Source organism: Sander lucioperca, chromosome 7 (genome assembly GCF_008315115.2).
Source record: "Sander lucioperca isolate FBNREF2018 chromosome 7, SLUC_FBN_1.2, whole genome shotgun sequence".
NCBI classification, from domain to species: domain Eukaryota; kingdom Metazoa; phylum Chordata; class Actinopteri; order Perciformes; family Percidae; genus Sander; species Sander lucioperca.
In genome coordinates, this window is record NC_050179.1 from 12,646,462 (window position 1) to 12,667,197 (window position 20,736).

The 20,736-nt window shown below is 39.0% G+C and overlaps 1 protein-coding gene across 3 annotated transcripts in view; it reads left to right on the forward strand.

Annotated features, from left to right (window-relative positions):
• Nucleotides 1–20,736, forward strand: part of sema4ba (sema domain, immunoglobulin domain (Ig), transmembrane domain (TM) and short cytoplasmic domain, (semaphorin) 4Ba) — a 78,496-nt gene that overhangs the window by 34,253 nt on the left and 23,507 nt on the right. For 2 of the 3 annotated variants that reach the window (XR_004102160.2, XM_031283322.2), the window contains exon 1: nucleotides 390–635. The exons of the other annotated variant lie outside the window; for it this stretch is intronic. The gene's annotated coding sequence lies outside the window, so the exon portion shown is untranslated. Of the gene's footprint in view, nucleotides 1–389; nucleotides 636–20,736 lie in introns of those variants that run through there. 3 annotated transcript variants of the gene reach the window in all.

Consider the following 20,736-nt stretch of genomic DNA (forward strand, 5'->3'; position numbering starts at 1 on the left):
CAAGTAAATTAACCATGTAACAATGGAAATTAGTGTGAAGGGAAAGAAAAAAGTCCCAAACTACAGATAATCTAAAACACATTCACACTGTAAAAAAAACAAAAAAAAAACGGAGATTAAAGTCTTATTCTTTTTACATTCTTAAGGACACTTGGTCTTTATTGCCCCTTTGCCCTGAGCCCTCTGCAATAATTTCCTAATTATACGGTGTAACATATTCTCTCAAATGTAATAATAGTTAGTTAAACTGCTCTTAAAAAATATGAGTAATATTTAAACTTGCACTTTGGTAAAAAAGGAGTCAAGATCATCCTGTGCAAGTGTAACTCCTTCTACACCCTCTTTGCCTCCCTCCCTCCCTCTTTCTCTGGCAGTGTGTGATGGGAGGAGCTTCAGTGTGTTGAGTGGCCAGAGGCAGGCTGTAGTACGACACAATGTCAGGGAGAGGGAGAGTGTGGACCTCAGAGCTGTCATCTACTGTACTAGAGCTTTAACTCTGTTGTTTCTCTGGATTTGTATCTGACATTTCCTGGAGGAGGAATCAATCTGTCTGTGTCACCTAAAGGAAACCTTTTTTTTTTTTTTTTTTTTAGATCTTAAGGAAGTTTTTGTTTCTCGGCTGAGTTGGACAGAGCGTAAGTACTGCTATGAGCGACTACCTCTGTGTTCATTTACTGTGTGGTGCCGTGGCTTCATGAATCATTGATGTGAGTAGCCTATGCTGCAGTTCTGGTTACCTATTGAAAATATGCCAGGATGTAATTTCCCTGTTTAGAGAATTATATAAAAATATTTTATGACTAAGCCCTTATGTGGTTTGTTGTTAGTTTCTCTCTTTAAAGGGAAAAGTGGGTGTGAGCAGACACGAAACAGCCCTCCGCCCTCTCCAGTAGGTCTTTATCGCAAGGTGATAGCAGGGCAAGGAGGTCATTAAAGACTGTGTGTGTGTGTGTGTGTGTGTGTGTGTGTGTGCTTGTGTATGTGTAGGAGCTACCCTTGCATTAAGATATGTTGGTCTTTGACTTTTTTTCTTTGAAAACACAGCTATTTACCTGGGTGTGTTCGTATTTTAAGGCTTGCTGGCTTGTGTGTGAGTGTCTCTAGTAATGCAGATAAAAACAGAGGATGGCTCTGACTCTTTAAGCTGAGGCACAACTCATCAGGAGTAAGCCTGTGACTGGGAGTGGGGCCTCTTTCCACATATAGGAGTTAGTGAATGTGGCAGCCAGTGCACACACATCCTCTCCCACCCTGGAAACTTTGTGTGAACCCAGAGGAGTGTGGAAAAGCTGATTGGCGAAAACAAGAACATAAATATCAACACAAAGTCCTAATTGTCTTGCGTCTAGTTGTGATAGCTGAGAGCCAGCACAGTCAAATTGTAAGTTTTTTTCTGGGTTCATGATGTGATGCTGGCAGCTACAAGACAAAAGCATCAGGTGTTATTGTGTGAAATTCAAATCTCTCACCCACACGCTGCTGGCAGCACAATCCAGACTAATGCCAAATTGTTAGATGTGTGGGTGGTAGTTGATGGATTGAAACCATAAATGGAAAAGTTTGTCAGAAGTCAATAAGGTCAACTTAAGATTTATATTTACTCTTCTTGCTTACTTTCGAGTGTGCACTGTCAAGTACCTTTAGCTTGAAAAGCTCTCAAGCTTCTCCGGTGTCATTAGAGTTTGACAAACCTGTCAACTGTTTTGTGAAGCAGCATGTGTTATTTTCCACTATTGGATTGGGCTTTTGTTTTTATTTTATTTTATTTTTTTTTTACATTTAAAGATCCCCCCCTCTCTGTCTAAACATCCTTTAGGTCAAATGAAGAGTTGGAACAAGCTGATCCCTCCCAATTTTGAAAAAAGAAAACACATCACATGCTTCATGTAGGCCTACGTCATGATTTATTCACTATGCCTGGCGCTTTGGGTCCCGAAAAGGGCTTTTCTAATAAAATTAATTTATTTCTAAATAAAAGTATTATTATTATTATTATTATTATTATTATTATTATTATTATTGCACTTTGTTACAGTTTTCTGTTAATACATAGTCTGGATCAGTGGAAGTACATTTCCAGGATAATTGCTTGACATCCCACTCGTGACTCATGCGCCAGATGTCCCTCACTTTCCGCTCTCTGTGTGTTGCAGTTCTCAAACTCCGTTCGCTTTGGGAAACAACAACAAACTTCGAGCTAGCACGCTACGTGCTGAAATTTGCAAGTTTTTAAGAAAAAAAGAAAATTTAGATTGTGCAACAAGTATGGATATAATGGTTACCGGTGTAACGGTAAACCACGGTAAAAATGTTGACGGTAACAATTACCCTTTTCATTTAAAATATCCTTATTATCGCGGTGGATTACCACGGTGTGGAAACCCTGTGTTTAATCCTTCCCAGCTTCATCCGAGGCTCCTGAAGTTGCCGCGCAGGCGCACTGCGCTCAGACAGGAGGAGGACAGCTGTTTAACGGACTTTTTTCTTTTTAATTCTTTCCCGTTTTCGGACTTGTTGAAGACATGTGTGTAGCCCAGAACAGTTAAAACTATTCTGTAGCTTGCTAAACTGTCATGGGTTTTGCTGCCTCGTGATCTTCAATAAGTGTACTGCTACGATGTGGATAAGTTTAGCCCGTGTTACGACGTGACATTTATTTGGAGTGAGAGATGTATATTATCGCCTTGATAATATTGCTGTTGCTGTGTTTCTTATTGCATAGCTGATAGATGTGCAGATTGTTTAATATTACTTGTGCAGCCACGTGTTGATATTCAGGTTGTGTTGGGGCAATTTGCTAGCAACATGCAATCGCCAGTAAACAGACTAGCGCTGTGGAGCCACGTGCTTAGCTATTAAAGGTGTATTACATGGTTTGCTCCGTTATGGATATCTGTGCTGTAATAGATGTGGCTTATTCTCAGTTTGTGTTACTGAGCAATATGTTACATTTATGTTAATTATTACAGAGAAATGAATGTAAATCTTAGTATTGTTTCTTGTATGCTGGTGGCAATTTAGTTTTGGTAAATAATGTTCATAGTAAGTCAGATGCTTATTAATGTGCATTATTATTTGCTTATATTTCAGAACCACATCCAACTTCACATGTAACGTCAAATACAACTTCATAGTTAACTTCATGTTGGAGTTGTAAATAAATCTTCCTGGATCTCAAAGTCAGACATCTCTGGTTCAAGTTCTTACCGGACACCCTACAGCGGGCCGGTGTTTCAGTAGCCAGTTTTCAATAGTTTTTACAAGCCTATTGCCTATATGTTTGTAATGTAATAAACACTGTTACACTTTTTGAAACTATTTCAGCTTGTGTAGGCCTGTCAGTGCTTTCTGAACATATTGAACACACTTTTAAAAATACCGCGATAATACCGAAAACCGATATAATTTTGGTCACTATAACTGTGAGATTAAATTTTCATAACGTTGCATCCCTAGCAACAAGGCAGGCCTGCTTAGTTCTTTCGGGAAATTATTGTAAAGATTTACAAGGAATGTTTACGACATTAACAATCTAACTGGGACCAATATGAGAGGATTGCTTTGGATAAAGTACACACTGTGATACACTGTTAAGAGCAAATTATTTAACCATGTTTCCAGCTAATTTAAATAGCTCATGTTACTGTATTGTGTGAACAGTTAACTTTATTTAATATTATATGTGGCGTTTTCTTTTACGGGGTGCAAATATTACACCAAAACAAGTTCCTTCCCAAGATTTTGCAGAGCCACTGTTGCTGTGTCCGGAACTAAGACGATTGTGATTGGTTTAAAGAAATGTAAACAACCCTGAGCAATTTTTTTCTCCTATTTATCCTATCTCCTATGTGTGGTGTATCCAGATCTTATTCCACAGCACTGTGGAGTCTGGCAATGCGAGACTATCAATACACCAACTTTGTCTACCCCACCTTCTGACACAGATCCTCAACATGCTCAACAAACTTTCAACAGAAATGAAGTAAAAAGGAGTTTTCATGAATTTTTGAGAATGGTTGATTTTTCCACAAGAGGGTGGAATATTATCTCATTTGTGACAGAGAGAATTTTTGTTTTATGGCCTGGTATATAGATTCATCTGTCTGCTGTAGGAGAGAAGCCTGTCTGTGCTGACCTTGGCCTGCTGTTTTCTTTTGGTTTGATCCACAAAGAAAACAGCTGGCAGTTGCATTCTGGATACCGGCGGCCTTGACAATGAACTGCCTGTATGATGCTGTCAGAAAAGCTTTGGCGCGTTGGTAAAGCATGGTGCCTGTAATATCAATAACTCAAATCCAGACTTCTTTGTAAAACTATATTTCATAACATGGTGACAGTCACTTGCAGAGAAAGCCTGAGTATATCAGTGTACAGAGTTAAACTGGAACGCTGAAACATTCCTTTCTTGAGTGAACATTTATCTAATGCAGTGATGTTCTACATCAAGTCTGCTGAAAGGAATCTACACAAAAGGAATGATGCTCTTGTGTTGTAAAGCTGCCCAAAGCAGTGAGCAACCTGTTGCAGATTACTAAATCTGTTCAGAGGAGAAAAGACAAAGAAGAAATAAATCATACTCTATCGTTTTATCACAGCTTATTCCCCTATGCTGGCCCCATATGCACATATTTCCATTTTTTCAGCATATCCCAAGGGCTTTTTCTCAGCATTAGGCTACCCTGCTACTCTTCTTCTTCATCTGTTTAGTCAGGTTGACTCTCTCCCTGTCATTGTATGTGTGTGTGTGAGAGAGAGAGAGATTTTCCTTTTTGATTTCCTGTTATGTGCTGTTTTGCCCTCCATATGGTTTGATGTCACAAATGCAAGTTTAGTTTTCACGCCAATAACACAAGTTTAAACAACCTTTGTGTGCAATTACAGGCAAGAATTTACGTGATAAGTGCATGGCTCTGAATTGGATGCAATGCTGTTATTTCTCTCAAGAAATTCAAGGTATGTTTTTAAACTTTAGCTAAAATATTGCGTGCTGCCTTCCAAGACAAGAGCTATGCTTACTGCAGTAACACAATATATATTTAAAAACAGCTAGTACTAAAGCATAGTCTAATGTTGTATATCCTATCTTACTCTGCAAAACAGAAAAAAATATATATAAACAGTTGTAGAAACCTGCACACCATATTCAGTTGCCATCAAATTAGTCAATCATTTGTAGAAAAAAAAGCTCTTACTCAAAAATGTTGCTTAAAAAGGACAACCTGTTAACTTAAAGCCATCTCTGTTGTATTTATCAAGCTTCATTGATAATCTTTCACATCCTGTTAAATTTGGGAATGGTCAGAATGACACTGACCACAAGGTATTGCACTGGAGTTTTTGATCATATCACATGAGCCTCATCAGCAGTTTTCCCAGTTGTCATGGAATTGTAGATGTTGAAATGTCCAATTTTTTTCTGAGCACTTTAAGGACTTCTCTTCCATGTTGGTCTAAAAGTTGAGATTTAAAGTTAATTTTTGACCTTGGAAAGAGCAGTTGACAAAATAATCCCAAAGGTCTATTTAGTAGCTGTTCTGGACCTTTCAATCATATCACATGATCTTTATATCTTATGATTTTATCTGACTTAGTTTCTGTTTCTGTTTGTGCTGACAAAAAATGAGTGAGAAAAGGGTTAATAGCTGAGGCAGAGGAGGGGTTGGCTGTGGAGTGGCCAGCCACTTGTAACCTAAAGGTTAAATACAGGCCTTCAGGGAGTCCTATTACTGTGTACTCACTGATGGGAACTCTGCAAACATGCATTCTGGGAGCACAGCGGGCTCCTCTGTTTATTCCCAGTCCAGCACTGTGCCACAATGTGGGAAATGACTGTGGACATGGAACATAGCCAGATCTCTGTATTTACTCTAGTGTCTCACAGAACCTCAGATCTGCCTTTTAACCCGGCAAAAAAGGCAGGGTTTATACATATTCATACATATATAACACATCACATACGTATGAAGCACTCTGGGGCCCTGCCTTGTTCTCGCAGTGTCTTATTTTAACTGTACATAAGCCGGTGAAACAGATTTGGAAAACCATGTGGAGTATTTTTACACGTATGTCAGCATTTCTTATGTGTTGGTGTTTGGTTGGTAGTTGTCTTTTAGGGGTGTGTTTCCATCCCCCTTCACCTCACACCTGTTCCTCTTGCATGTTATATGTTTAATAATAAAGTTCTATTTTAATCCTCATAGCTATGTGTATTTCTGCAACCCTGACACTGAACTTAAGGGACGGCTATAAGTTGCCACACACAGCAAAACGTGCATCAGGCTGTTGTTAGTGGTCAGATGTTTGTGTGCCTCCTGACATGAGTACGTGAGTAGGACTGATTAATGGGATCCGCCTCTAACCGAGCCTTGTTTAGCGGCCTGTCCCTCCCCCACCGCTGTGATTTGATATCTTTGAGCATTCCAGGTTGTGCCCTTTACTCTGCTAATGGTGCTACTGACCCCAGACATTCCTGCTGTAACTCTCTGATCACAGATGTCTAATTGCCTCACTGTAAACAACCTGTACTTTTTTTATATACTGATGTACAGTACCATTCTTTACTAAGAAATAGGTTGCAGTGAGATATTTGATGCACATGACTGGTTGAATTACACACGTTTGACTCTTCTGACTGACAAAGTTGTTCTTCTGTAACCTTGGACACAAATAGTGCTGGGTGGGTTGCATGCTTTTCAGTCAGACATCCTTGCTGAAAGTTATGAATGAGAAATGTGCAATGGAAGATGACTCGAAGGAGACATGATGCTGCTATTTAGTCATTTCACGCTCTGCTAAGATCCATCAACAGTGCATGGGGAGGTGAGCGTGCACCTTTTATTCCTCAAGTACACTCCTCACTTTAATGGTCTGGAAGTATGTAATGCAACCTGCTCTGGTCTGTGTTTTCTGCTTGGTGTCCCCCCTCGTTGATGTTGCCCAGAGTTGAAATTCTATGCATCTAATCGCCTCAAAGGCTTTGCCAGATTTGACGTTTTTATGGTAAAGTATGGAAAATAGCCGAGTGTTTGGTGTCCATGTGACACGAGGGGTCAGTATACCTTATCAAAAGTGCCTGTTAGGTCGTCAAACAGCGTCTGAAACTCCCTCGACCCCACACCTCACTGATGTCAGAATAGGGGAGGCAGCGTCCAACAATTTTTGTAACTTTTTAACAAAATCAATCCCACTTAATGCAGAAATTGGCCAGTTGTGCTGACGGGAGAAATGAAGTAGGGTTTTAACTTGTCATGTCTCATAATAAAGGCAGGCTTTTCTTGTGGTCTCAGAGTTTGGCCTTTTAGAACTAAGCACTTTTGCCTTTAGATATGGTCGCACGACACATCATAAAAACTAGTATGAGTCAAGCATACCCCAGTCTTGACAACCCAGGGATTAGCACAGTAGTAGCAAAAATATACTGTTTTCTTTTTAAAATCTTGTACAGATGGATCATTGACACAGTAACATAATCTCTTTCCCTCAATGCTTTATGCCTCTAGTCCAAGAGATAGAAATAGAGATAGAGGAAGGGGGTTAAATGTAACAGAGACCACAGGACAGCAGCGGACTAAAAGCTTCCTGTGGCAGAACAGAGTGTAAGCCAGATCTGGCAGACAGGCTGGCAGGGCAGATGTTTTAGGTGAGAGGCACAGTAGATAGCACCGTCTGAATAATTCATCAGATGGGATTGACAATGTGATATATTAAGACACAGCACACAAGCCATCTTATGGCCTCTTTCAGCACTTTTTGTGCAGTGTGAGTGTCTGCAGGGCTCAGATCCTTCTGCATCTCTGCTTTCTTTATGGCAGTTATCCACCAGAGTCTGGGCAGTTGAGGAGACAGTTATAGATGAGCTGGCTCTGGGTCTAGCGAAGCCTCCAGACATCTGGACGGGATGAAGCTGTTCAGCATGCAGGTGCAGTTTAAGCTCACAGGAACTAATTTTTTTTTTTAAATATGACTTCTGCTATGGTCAGTGGGTCTTACTGGTTTAGGTGACAGAGAGAGGATACATGCTTTCTAATAACAGAATATATTTTATCTTGTCTGCCTCTACATTGACCGAGAATATGTGCTATATATGAAAAAAATAATCTAAACGTCTTTCTGTTTCTTAACTAAACAATACTGCATAAAGCTTCCCTTACATAGCAATGGATTCAAAGTTGCTGTCAGTTCAGAGAAAGTGTTCACTGTCTGAATTCTGGCCTCTGTATTTTTCCACGTTTCCTTATGTTTAGTTTGTGATGCAAGCAAAACAAGTCATATTTATCCTGTCCCTGCTCATGGGTCAAATCACTGACCTTCCATCTTATAGTTTATAAATAATGTGATGAATCACTTGCTGAATAACGTCAGAGCATAGCGTGAGCTACCAAGCAGCCTTTTGGGTTTGTAGGAATTGAGTGACTGTGAGACATGTCACAAGAAAGTAGATAATTGCCAACATGACTTAAATGTTTTTTTTTAAAACATTTCTTTTTTTTCTGATATGAGTCTAACCCTTTTGGATTATAGATTTTATTTCTAAACTACATCTGAAAGTAAAAATTTGTTTCATTATTAACTGTAAAATTTTGAAATGTACTACTTTTCTTTGTGTGTTTGCAACATGATTGACCAGGCCTTACCGCTATAAGTTGTGAAAGTAGGTTAAGATGTCTAAGGACATGTCACAGACTCTGATATCACAGTGAAGAGGCTCAGCTTTCTAGTAACAGATCATTTCATCTCCATCTCTCCATGACATCAGCTCCCACCTACACACATCCAGCTGTGGGGGCCTGGGCGCTGTATGGACGTGTCAGGACTCTGATTGCATCTCAGACGCACACTAGTGTGAGCTTTTCACTGCAAACAAAGAGGTACATGAACCTTAAGGGTCCTTTTGAAGTGCTTAACACTTTCTGTCTTAACTAACAACTTGGCACTAACAATGTCATGAACTGTGGTCTGATTTAGTCTTTAGTAATTATTACTTCCCAAACATTTTACTTCCCTAGAATAAACGTATTTATACCACCTGCACAGCAATCAACAAATCATGTGATATAGGATATCTGCCTGTATACCTCCAGCCAAGCACACTGAACTCTGTCATCTGATAGGTTGCTAATCCCCTTATTATGCTTGTCTGGTTAAATAGAACAGTCAGTCAGCCATAAAATCATCTAGCCGAGGGATCAATGTGGGCCCCATAATTTTGCTGTGTGCTAGGCTGTGTACAGTGTGATTTGAAAGGGAAAATGGAAAAGGGCACAGGCAAAATGTACAAACATGTAAAATTAGATCTAAACTGAGCATTTCTAGCTTGACAAATTTGCCCTTGAGTGACTGCATTAGCATGGTCTATAGGGGGATACTCTTGAGTGACAAGAGTTTGCCTCCCCCGTATGGTTTACCACATACGCTGCCCTCATAGGTCAAATCTGGTCGTCTTGGATGTTGGATGTCAATGATTGGAATTTATCCCAAATATCAGTGTGCTAAAGGATTCACAAGATGGCTTGGATGACTGGGATACCAAGGCCTAAGTGACTCCTGAGGACTTGGAGTGAGGAATGTGCAGCCCGCTATTGATCTTTACTAAGTGAGGTCACTGCATGTGGGGGGCAGCTGCCCCACTCTCAGACCCCACATAAAGGGGACAGACTACCCCGATGAATAAATAAATAGGTCAAGTAAAGAGGATTTGTCTTATGTTTGATATCAACTTTTAAGATATGTTGAGGATTGTAGCCAGAGATGAGAAGCAGATGAACCAGTACAGCCCCAGGCCTAAGAAAGCAAATTGTTTGTACTTTATGTGTTGCCTCAGGATCAGTTGTTCATCATTTGTATACTCTGTCTCATAAACTAGATTTAGAGAGTATCGGCTGGTCTTTGTGTTGTTATCAGATCTTTGATTTGTGTTCAAATGTGTTCTAAGAGCAATACATGCCATCTGCATCCCTTAAAATATATTTTTATGTTACTGAGTGTAATGTGATTATAAAGGAGGCTACGTCTATGTTGATGGCATGTTAAGAGTTGTGTATACTTAAATGAAATTTCTGAAATATGCAAATAATCAAACCAAGTTAGAGACCTATCATTAATATTTGTTAATTAATATTTAAAAAAACAAAACACAAACAAGAAGTACAAATTTCACTTTGCTCCTTATAGTCTTCCAAGGCGTGCTAGGCACTTGCTTAAGCTCGGGGCATAGTAAATCAAATTTACTTAGCACACAGCTGGATTAGCCTTTAAACAGTTCTCACCGGTGTCATTTAAAATGGACTGTACAATAGATGATTAAAGAGTGAACATGAACCTGATTACACACGCTTGGATGAACACACCACTCCTTGGGCTATCATTGATCCTTGCTTGTGATTTAAAAAAAACAAGGGTAAAAAAAACATGACAGCTGCTCTGGAAAAATCTAATTTTTTCTTAACTCTCTCTCAGTCTTTGATTGATCAATGGAATCGGTCTCAGCTGCCCAGCTTAATGGGGCTTTACAAGATCATTATTAGTGCTGAATCTATTAGTTTGTTAATCTATTAGTTGTTTGATAGAAAGTTAGTTGATTACATTTTGGGAGGCCATCATTTACCAGTTTAGAACTGCATCATTCCTCTGTACATTAAAGGTTTACTGTGGAGTTTTTGACCCTTTAGTAGCGCAATGGAGCCATTCTTTCATGAGTAGGTCCTGGTTTTGTTTGTCTCGCACATAAGGATAACATGAGGATGCACATGCATGCACACCTGCATGGGGGGGGGGGCAATTCATATCCTGCCAATGGTGTCACACTATTCCACTGATCTACCTCTCCTTTAACACCTAAAATGGGCTTCACAAGTGTTTTATGAGGAAGGAAATGCATTTATCACATTTGTTAGATCTCACTGTCATCTGTATCTCAAGATACACATAATGCATTTTGGTGAGTAACACTGTAAACAACTTTTATTTGTTTACATAACTCCACAGTACACCTCCACAGTAAGACTTATGAAACCTCAAACAGCGAGTCACCTACTGGTTTGATCTTGAGGGTTACGATGTGCTTCGTAGACTCAAAAAAACTTGAGTCAAGTTTAAGGCGGGTCTATATGGTTTGCGCCGTTGATGGGCATGTGGAGAAGCGGACATTCTGAGCCTTTTATCGGTCTTACACAGTGATGGATGTGTGCAGCTCTTTGCCCAATGGCCCATAGCATGAGCTTCTGTCTAAGCCTCTAAGCTACTGGAATGCGTGCAGCTTCTTGCTGTGGACATCAAGGGAGAACAGCCACGCCGCTTTGTTTATAGCCTTTCATGGATGCCACACCAGCCTAATCAATTTTGAAGAGGATAAATATTTCAATGCATTGTTGGAGATTGAATGTTCCATACATTTACTTGGGCAGCAAATATTAATGCAGCACAATAGTTCCTTTATAGTTGACTTCTCCAAAAGATACAGGTGTATAGTATTTGTGATAAAATATTCTAAACTCAAGGCTCGCTTAGCATTTTTCAGAGCTTTTCATTTGTGTCCCACAGACTTTTTTAGCAAAGCATAGTATTGTTATTAATTATTTATGTATTTATTTATCTGGTGATTCATTTCTAGTCCATGTGTTGAATACTGTCCTCTGATCAATTAAAAGCTATAGATGCCAAATTAAAATGTAAGGGCATGTCCATTTAAGCACATTCTAGCCTAATTATAGAATACTATAATGTAATTTTTTGTGTTTGACATTTCGGGTAATTACACATGAACATATTTTAACAACAACCTCTGCATACTGTAGTTTTGTATTGTCGACTTATCTATTATAACAAATCAAGTTAGTGAAGGGTGAACAAGCAAGATAAAGCACCTCAGGTCGATGCTGTGTTATCAGTACTCACTCTATCAGGATCAGTATTTCACTCCAGATGCAGACAATTATATGGCAAACAAGTGGAGATATTTTAAATGGGAGTGAGTGTTTCAACAGGCCTGACCTACTTACAGCAGCCAGGGCTGAAACAGCTCCTCACCTGTGTCTGGCTGATGCCAGGACCCCTCATAAAAAACACAGGCCCCTCTATATCTTGAACAGTACACTGAAAAATATTATACTGTTGTTGTTGTTTTTTTATCATAAAACAATCCTTGATGAATTTGTTGCCTTTACTGGACTGGAATGCATATGGCTGCACTTTCTCTGGCTGACTACGGTATGTGATACTAAAACCCTTGCTTATTTTTAACTAATGCTCTCAGTAGCAGGACAACCACTCTATAAACAGTAATGGATATAATATGTAAGATAGAATTAATCCGAGACCTGAAGCTAGTAATAGTGGTTACTGCCCGCACTTGAGTTGGGCCAAGTTCAGTATTCGTTACCAGTTAGTAAAACTCTCTTTGTTTAAAAATCTACCTTTTGGCACCTGATTATTGAGCAAGAACTTTTGACTATCTAAACCAAATGTTACCTTGTATGTTTTTTAAATGTTATTTCTTCTTAAAGGACAGTTTGAGCAAACGCTTTCAGAATGGCTAATATGACAAGCCATTCTGAAAGCGTTTTCTCCATGTGTGTAATGGAAAAGAGAAATGGAAAAACAGTTACACTATAATTTCATTGCAAGAGGTTCATATGTATATCTCATCACCAACATTGTAAACCTAGTATTAGTTTTCAGCAGAAGACTTTGACATAGGGAAGCTGACAAAAATGTCACCCTGATCCTAATACTGCAGCATAAACGTGCAAGATGATAATTGTTAACTTTGCTCATGAGCATTACTGTGTTGACAGCAGAGACTCTGATTTGAATTTCCCAGCTGCAGCTGAGGGTGTGAGATATTTAATTAATCTTGCACAATAAATACATATACTAATGCATAAACTATGCTGTTAAATGAGTCTTTGAGCAACAGCTGCAGCTGGAAGATGAAGCCTCAACCTGAACTTAGTTATCAGTGAAGTATTGTTTTATTTCACTTTAAATACAAATACAAAAGTGTATAAAGATTCAAGCACTGGCATTGCTTACAGAGCACTTGTGTTCACCCTTTTATAAGCAATCTTTATTATAGTACAAATATTTATTATAGTATAAACAATTGTGGTGTAAGCAGCAGTAGTGAGCTGTAGTATGGCTCTTGCTTTGGTGCTCCAGCAAATGTCAGAATATGTTACGTAGCCCAGTAAAGAAGAAAGTATTTCTATGGGGGTTGCAGATAAGTTTCAGATGCAATTATTGAATGTCAACGTCAAAATCATTTCAACTTTTGACCACTGAATTTGTAGAATATCTGTCAGCTTATCATATTATCATACACTGCATATGCTCAGGATTCATGTAATGGGTCAGTGGACTGAGCGTTCAAAATGCTACAGATGGATGGATAAAGAAGATTTTTGATCATTCCAGTAATTGGTGTCTGGAAGGTGTATCAAATGATAAAACTCTGGATACTCTCAAACTTATAGGTGTACCTTTTCCTCAGCAAAGGGTGTGACAGCAGTAAAACAGACTGTAGAAAAGAAATAGGCCATCTCAGCAAGATCAACAGGGCAGGCTGCTTCCTAAAAGTGGATCAGCTTTCACTGGATTGTTCTGAATCTGAAAAGAGTGCAGATAGGGAGAAAAGTAAAATTTTCTGCCAGTTTCTCCCCGATCCCTCAGTGTTTACCATGTTTGAGGGGTTCATTAATGACAACACATTAATAGTTTTAATCCAGGTTTATGCCCTGCGTGATGTGTTTTGACAGGGAGATTTGGCTTGAGTACCAGGAATAAAAGGGCACTAAGCCAAGAGAGGCAAATGACTCTCACACAGCTGTAAAAATCTCATTGATTCTAGTATTTGTCTGGTGATATTATTAGTCACTCTCAGGTTATTTCCATCTCCATAGTACCAATAAATACATTTTGAGTTTGATGAGGTGACTAGAAATACTTATTATCACCTTCAGAAAGGAAAAATGTTCCATTGCCTTTTCATTTGCTTCTCTGTCGTCCTTTCCCCTTTGAGTATTAATGCACTTTTCTGTCTGTCGCAGAGCCCCTGCTGCTCTTTTTTCACCCACTTCGGCCTTGATAGTGATAGCAGGCCCGGCGACAGACCCAGCTCTGCTGCTTTACATTTCATCAGCAAGCTGCTTCTGCTGGCTCCACATCTGTTATGGAAATTTGCACCAAGGTGAAATGGAATGAAATGGAATATCATTTCAAATATTTTCACTTCTAAAACTGGGTTGATTTAGGCACTTGTAAAGGTTTCAAAGACATAGGTGATGAAATATGCTCATCCACTTTCACAGCCATATATTACTCTAATCTATCAATACATTCTTAGTGCCTGATAGCTTCAAAATTGGGATGTTTTAAGAAGTCAGCGCTTGTGATAAAATTCACAATCTCTGACCGTGTGTCACAAGCCCCAGAGGAGAAGCAAGCTTGATGAATTTAACTCCCCTGAACCTTAAGTTCAAAATGTCCCCTATTTCTGTTCAATAGTTTAATAAGATTTTAATTAGGCAATTAAAAGTCTTTGGAATGGCATATGGTCATAATTACTGCTGTATGGTTCACTCAGGGATGAATGAGCCATTAATTACTCTTAGCTGGGTCTGGGGATTGGACTTAAAATGGGTCGAGCAGGAAAGAGAGGGTATTTCTTCAGACTTCACAGTCACCTAATCAGAAATACAGACTTCTGAATTTCTATTAACTGGGGAACTGGGTTGGTTTACACCAGTTATTCGTGAATCCATTACTACTGTTAGTTTGTGTGTAAAGTCGTTCCTAAGTTTTAAAGAAGAAATGTATCTAATCAGGTTGCACCATTATAATGTAAGAAATTAGATAGCTAGTAAATACTTTAGTAATGTGTCAGTCTGTTACTAGGAAACATTTTTTAGCATACCCAAAACTATGTAAACAGGAAGTCACGGTTTTACTTGCGCACATAATATATTAAACTTACCTGCCAGTCCTTTGTAAGTTTAGGTATTACTTTGTTTTATTTCTATTTGTATATATGAATAAATCTATGTTTCACAATTAGTCAAATTCATGAATTGAGGATGAGTGGGACATATCTGATTACGCTTAACTAGTTGATTTGGTCTTTTAGTTTAATGTTATTAGCATGACAAAATGTATGCATTTTGAGCTATCCGCTTGTATGTCTACCGTATACAGCATGTTGCATTTTGAGTTATCCGCATGTATGTCTACGCTGTATTGACAATGAGGACATACGTCATGGTAGCTTGCTGTCACGTGACGATTTGGGAGGTGTCAGTTGCCAGGGGCAACAGTGTAAGAGCGACACAGAGACGGAGCAGAAAAGACGGCTCGAGGAATTAGCATCACGGCGAAGGGTTGGGTTTAGGAAAAGAAGAACCAGTTGGGTTTAGGAAAAGAAGAATGGGGTTGGGTTTAGGAAACATGACACGTGGGACACGATTTCGCCCTTTCATACTACTCGCTACGGCATAAATTCCACACAATTGCAAGGTAATGTAAGTCAATGGAGGCCAAACGGTGTTGATAAACACGTTAAAAAGCGAGTATGCGTCTTGATAACACTCCCAAAATGGCATACGAATTGGCATGTCATACATATAGGGTTGCAAAGGGGTGGAAATTTCCCGGTAAATTTCCGGAAACTTTCCATGGAAAGTTTAGCTGGGGAATTTTTGGAAACGAATGTTGGATTCTATAAATCATCCGTGCAGTGGGTGTGGCCTCAATAGCCCTGCAGTAGGCTAAGTAGTAGCCCAAACCATTGACCTTTAGCTTAACATAAAGGTAGCTAGCATGCTGCCTTTGCTGCCTACCTTTTACTATGGTTATGGTTATATGCATGCTAAGCTAACCATCAGTGCTGTCTATTGTTTCCAGCCTATCAAGAACAAGTGGGCCATACAATTAACACACATAGGTTAATAGCAATGGGTTATGTATTACCCCTCCCATATTTTAAAAACTATGTAGTAGCCTATGCTGATTACTGCGTGTGTGCATGTCATTGACGAATATAGGGAGGACATTCAACTGAAGTTGCATTAAATCAGGTTATGCTGCAAGATGGGTTTTTTTCAAGTACATTTAAGTTCCCTGTCATAGACTAATAGTATCATAACAAGCAATATTAAAAATATTCAGTTTATTCCTGTTAATTTACGTTAATTCCCATGTAAAGTTTCCAACTTTCAAAATTCCCAGAATTTTGCAACCCTACATACATACGCCACTTCATGAGATCAGTCTGTTCACCTGATATTCTGACAGAAGTGTTGTAATGTCTTACTCATAGATGGGTATCTTTGGATCTGGATGAGTAGTTGCAAAATAACCTGAGAGGCAGTAGGACCAGTGCAGAACTGTGTCAACACTACTCCCACATCGTCCGCATGGTGAATCAGCCACTCTGTCCATATGTGCAGGCGTGCTCCTCCATTGAAGCCTCTCCTGACAGATGATGTCCTCCACATTTAACATCTGCTTCTTCACACATCTGAGAGTCCTTCAGCAGTGTGGAGGTGTCAAGGGGGCAAGAGGGGAAATGTTGATCACAGGTTGAAGGCCACATCTGGGAGCATGTGACCTGGGTTGTCTAAGGGGTGTGAAGTAGGTGGCCGTGTGTGGGTGTGGGTGTGGGTGTGGGGGTGTGTGTGTGCGCGCGGCTTCCTGAGATGACAGGCATGCGAACAGGTCGTATTTATCAGTCAACACTTTTCCAGTCAACAGGTTGTGTGTGGAATCCCGGGAGCCTTGACCCCTCCTACTCTACTCGGATGGCAAATGTTAATGTTGGTGCCACCTGTTTAAGCCATAGACAGTATATAAGAAGGTTTAAGCAGGATACGCAGTGCTGCTATTTATAATACTCAGAATTGTATAAGTAGTGCTGTCATTGGACAGTCTCTGCCATTCAGGGATAGTTTAACTGTATACCAAGAGCTGTATTACAGGAAATGACTGGTAAAGAGTGCTGGAAATTTCCCTGTTTGGTTAAATATAAAACCCCTTTGTTGACATACTCTACTGCGAAGACTTTTTACAGTGTTGAAAATAAAATGTCCAATGGTTTATTCTGGTATATGAAACTTTTTGAGAAAGAGTAAATTTAACTTTGCATTACAGGAACTTATTACAATATACATATAAGTTGGCAATATTAGTCTAAGGGTTAGGGTTGAAGGTTTATTTGTTTAATTTATGTTGCTATTCTGGTTCCTTGCTATAAATAATGGTGTCTTGTAAGCCCGTTTGGGCTGGGCATACTTTTTTGTGCATGAGGCAATAATAAAATTATTAATTTACTCATTCATATTCTGTAAGCTTTCAGTTTCATTTTGACGGAGTTGCCTATTTATGGGAGTTCTCTTCTTATTACAACCACATGTGTTAATGATTCAGTTTTTTTGTTGTGTGGAACTCACTTCCTATTCCCAGTAGAGCCTCTTACTGCTTCATTTAATGGTCTCTTCCCCTCTTCAGCTAATTATTTTCACTTCATGGACTATCTGACAAAACTGGACTGACAAAACTATTGCTATTACTTATTTGGATGATGGGCTAGTGAGCAAATTCCTATGTCCCATCAGTCAAAAAGTGACTTATTTCCCACCCAAAAGCATAACATTCAATTTCTACTGGAGATGCCCCCCTCACTTTTTAAAGTCCTAATTTGGCAGCATGTTCCTGTGACAAGAATTGATTTTAGAGAGACTTAAACTGTATTTCAGCCTTTAAGTCTTATGCTTTTTTTTATTTATCTATTTATTTGTGTTTGTTTGGTTATTGTGGTTTGTGGAGATGTTAATACATGATCTCAGTCCATATCATTCTCTATTAATGAAACCTTATGTTTTTTCAGTTGTGTGGATTATTAAGAAATGTAGGCCACATTTCTATGGCGTTGTTAGTCTCATGGAATGTGCACGTTTTCATTATAATGTGTTATTTGCCAGGTTCATTGGTTGAAGAACCCGAGACTTAATTGTGTCCTCCCACTAAAACCAAACCTATGCCTTTGATTAGACCCTCACTGTTTAATAATCTGTAATCGACATATGCAATAGGCCTGGGTTTAAAAAAATGTATTTTGCAATTCAAATTGATTTTAATTTAAATGATCTAATATTGATTTATAAAATCCACAATCGATCTATCGATTGTCAGGAAGGGCGTTAAATAACGCTCCAAAGATACATTTTGGCGAGGGAAAAACTGGCAAGGCCATTGTAAAAGACTTCTCTCCTCAATATATCTGAATGAAATAAAATAAAAAATACATTAATGTAACTGCTTTGGGGTCAATTCTTAATGTAATATTGATACTTTTAATAATGCACCAGGTTAGAGTGAACCTTGTACAATTGTAGAATCACTTTCATATCCAAGCAATGTTTTGCAATGAAATATCCCAAATTGACATTGAATCGGAAATTAAATTAAATCAAAACAGTGGTGATACCCAGACCTAGTATGTAATGATTATGTGAAACTGATCTAATAAGGCATATATATTGCTGGAGGGGATGTACAAAGATACCCTGGAAAGATTTAAGAGGAAATCATAGACCGAGAGATGGGAGAGTATCATCCATAGCCAGAGCACACTATCACGTCTGTGTAGGGAGTGAAAGAGATGATTCAGTTTATGCATCATGCAGGAGAGAGCAGTGAAGTGCAGAGTTGCATATAGATTTCTGTGCTGTCAGAGGGGCCCTTGTTCTCTCATTCACGCTGAGTCGAGCTCTCTCTACCTACCTCAGTTGGATTCAGCTTGATGCATGCGGGCCTCTTTTTCTGACTGTCACACAAACACAGAATTAATGTTAGCTTTACAAGTGGTGTCTCACTTTGAAATTGTTCCACACAAAGGACGCTAATGATGCTTATGGCCGCCCTCCTTGTCTGTTACATGTTACAGTCCACTGGCATCACGTCGGCTGCTGTTACGGGGGCATCGTCCCAAAAACTTCAGACTGTGACCTAGCCTGGAGTTTTAACATAACCTCGTCTGCTTTTGTCATCATGATCATTAAGAGTCATAGTCCCCTCTGCTGTAGGTTGAAATTCTTCAATCTTCAGACATCCTTGATTATATTTCCTTTTAACAGATTTTACATAGTATCTGGACTGTGCATCATTGGTTAGAGGAATAATGATTTTTGATCTATTAGCTCTCATGTTCAGATAATTTTTTCAGAGACTTAAAATCAATGAAAGAGCCTATTTCAAACAACTTATCTGGGAAGAATTATACTTAATTTGTCCTTTGCTTTACTAAGAGTTATTCCTCATTTTGGAGACTAAATTGACAGAATAGAGTATGTCTGCCTGTATTTCTCATATTCAAGTCTTGTGTGTGTCTACTGCTTTAGAAATAACCATTTTTGTGTGTTGATCTCTGGCCTTTATCATGGCTTTCCTGCTCCTTCAAATGTCATCTCCCCAGCTCAGATTTGGAGATGTCTGTGTTTGCAACAAGCGTCAGACGGCTTATTGACTAAGAGTCAGGAGCCCCTTGATAGAAGCCAGGAATAGCTTCACTCGCTACATTTTTCTATTGATTGCTATACCTCACATGAAACTGAATCTCCTGTTGGTTGCATTTAATGAGGAGCTCCCTGTGGCAACCGTAATGGAGCGTTTGCAGTTGTAACTGGGATGTCTGTATTGAATTTCCCTTCACGTCTCACTACTACGTTCAGTTAATCAGCATTATTGGTATAATAGTTGTCTTGTGGCTTTGTTCTGATGTTTTCTTAAGAATTGTTGTAGACGTTGTGGATACATGAGTTTGCCAGTGTCTACTAACATGCAGTGATATATTGATTTATGGAAAACTGAACAGCAGGCCTATGCAAATATTTAACCAATTTTCTGTTGCTTTGGACACTTTTATCTCCATAAATTCCTCTTCGCAACTGTGAGCATGCAGAACTAAACCCCTCTATGATCTGTGGGAATTAAACTAAAGTTCATCCAAGAAAAACAGTGGGACAGAAACTCCTGTAATATGAGCCGTTATAGGGGTGTCACACCTTATCATTCTTTAAGCTTTAACAAAGATTTCCGAGAACTATCTGCTTTCTTTTCTTTCCTGTGCATTGCACAATAGAGCAGGTAAGTGCAGTTGAGATATGGAGTTTTTGGAGTGTAAGGTTGTTTGTCATTAGCTGACACTATCAAATTAACCTGACCTGAGCATTGTGTTCAAACATATCCTGCTGCTAAGCTCATTCATGTAGTATTATGTTAATGATCACTACAGTGATACCTGTTGGTTATTCCTCTGAACAGAAACTAAAAGCAATACCACACAACCTTAGATATGTAGTATGGAGTGGTCAAAGGTCACCTGGAGCCCCATAGATGGAGAAAGTAGACTGTGATTTTACACTCAAACTGTCAATGTAATGTGGCACAATTGTTGTTGCCAGAGTTTTTGTTTTGTTAAGATAAACACTAAGCACACTGTCAATGACAAGGAAGGACATCTTTTTTAACATAGTGCCCCACTTAGCACTGCAGCTGTTATTGTACAGGATGGCACTTAAATTGCACCCATTATACAGAACTAGTAGAGTTGCAACTAGCAATCATTTTCATTATCGGTCCGCCAATATGTTTTTGATTAATTAATAGCTTGTATAGTCTATGGAATGTTACAAAATAGTGGGAAAAAAAACATTATAGTGTCTTAATGTCTCCGAGGTCACATCCACAAAT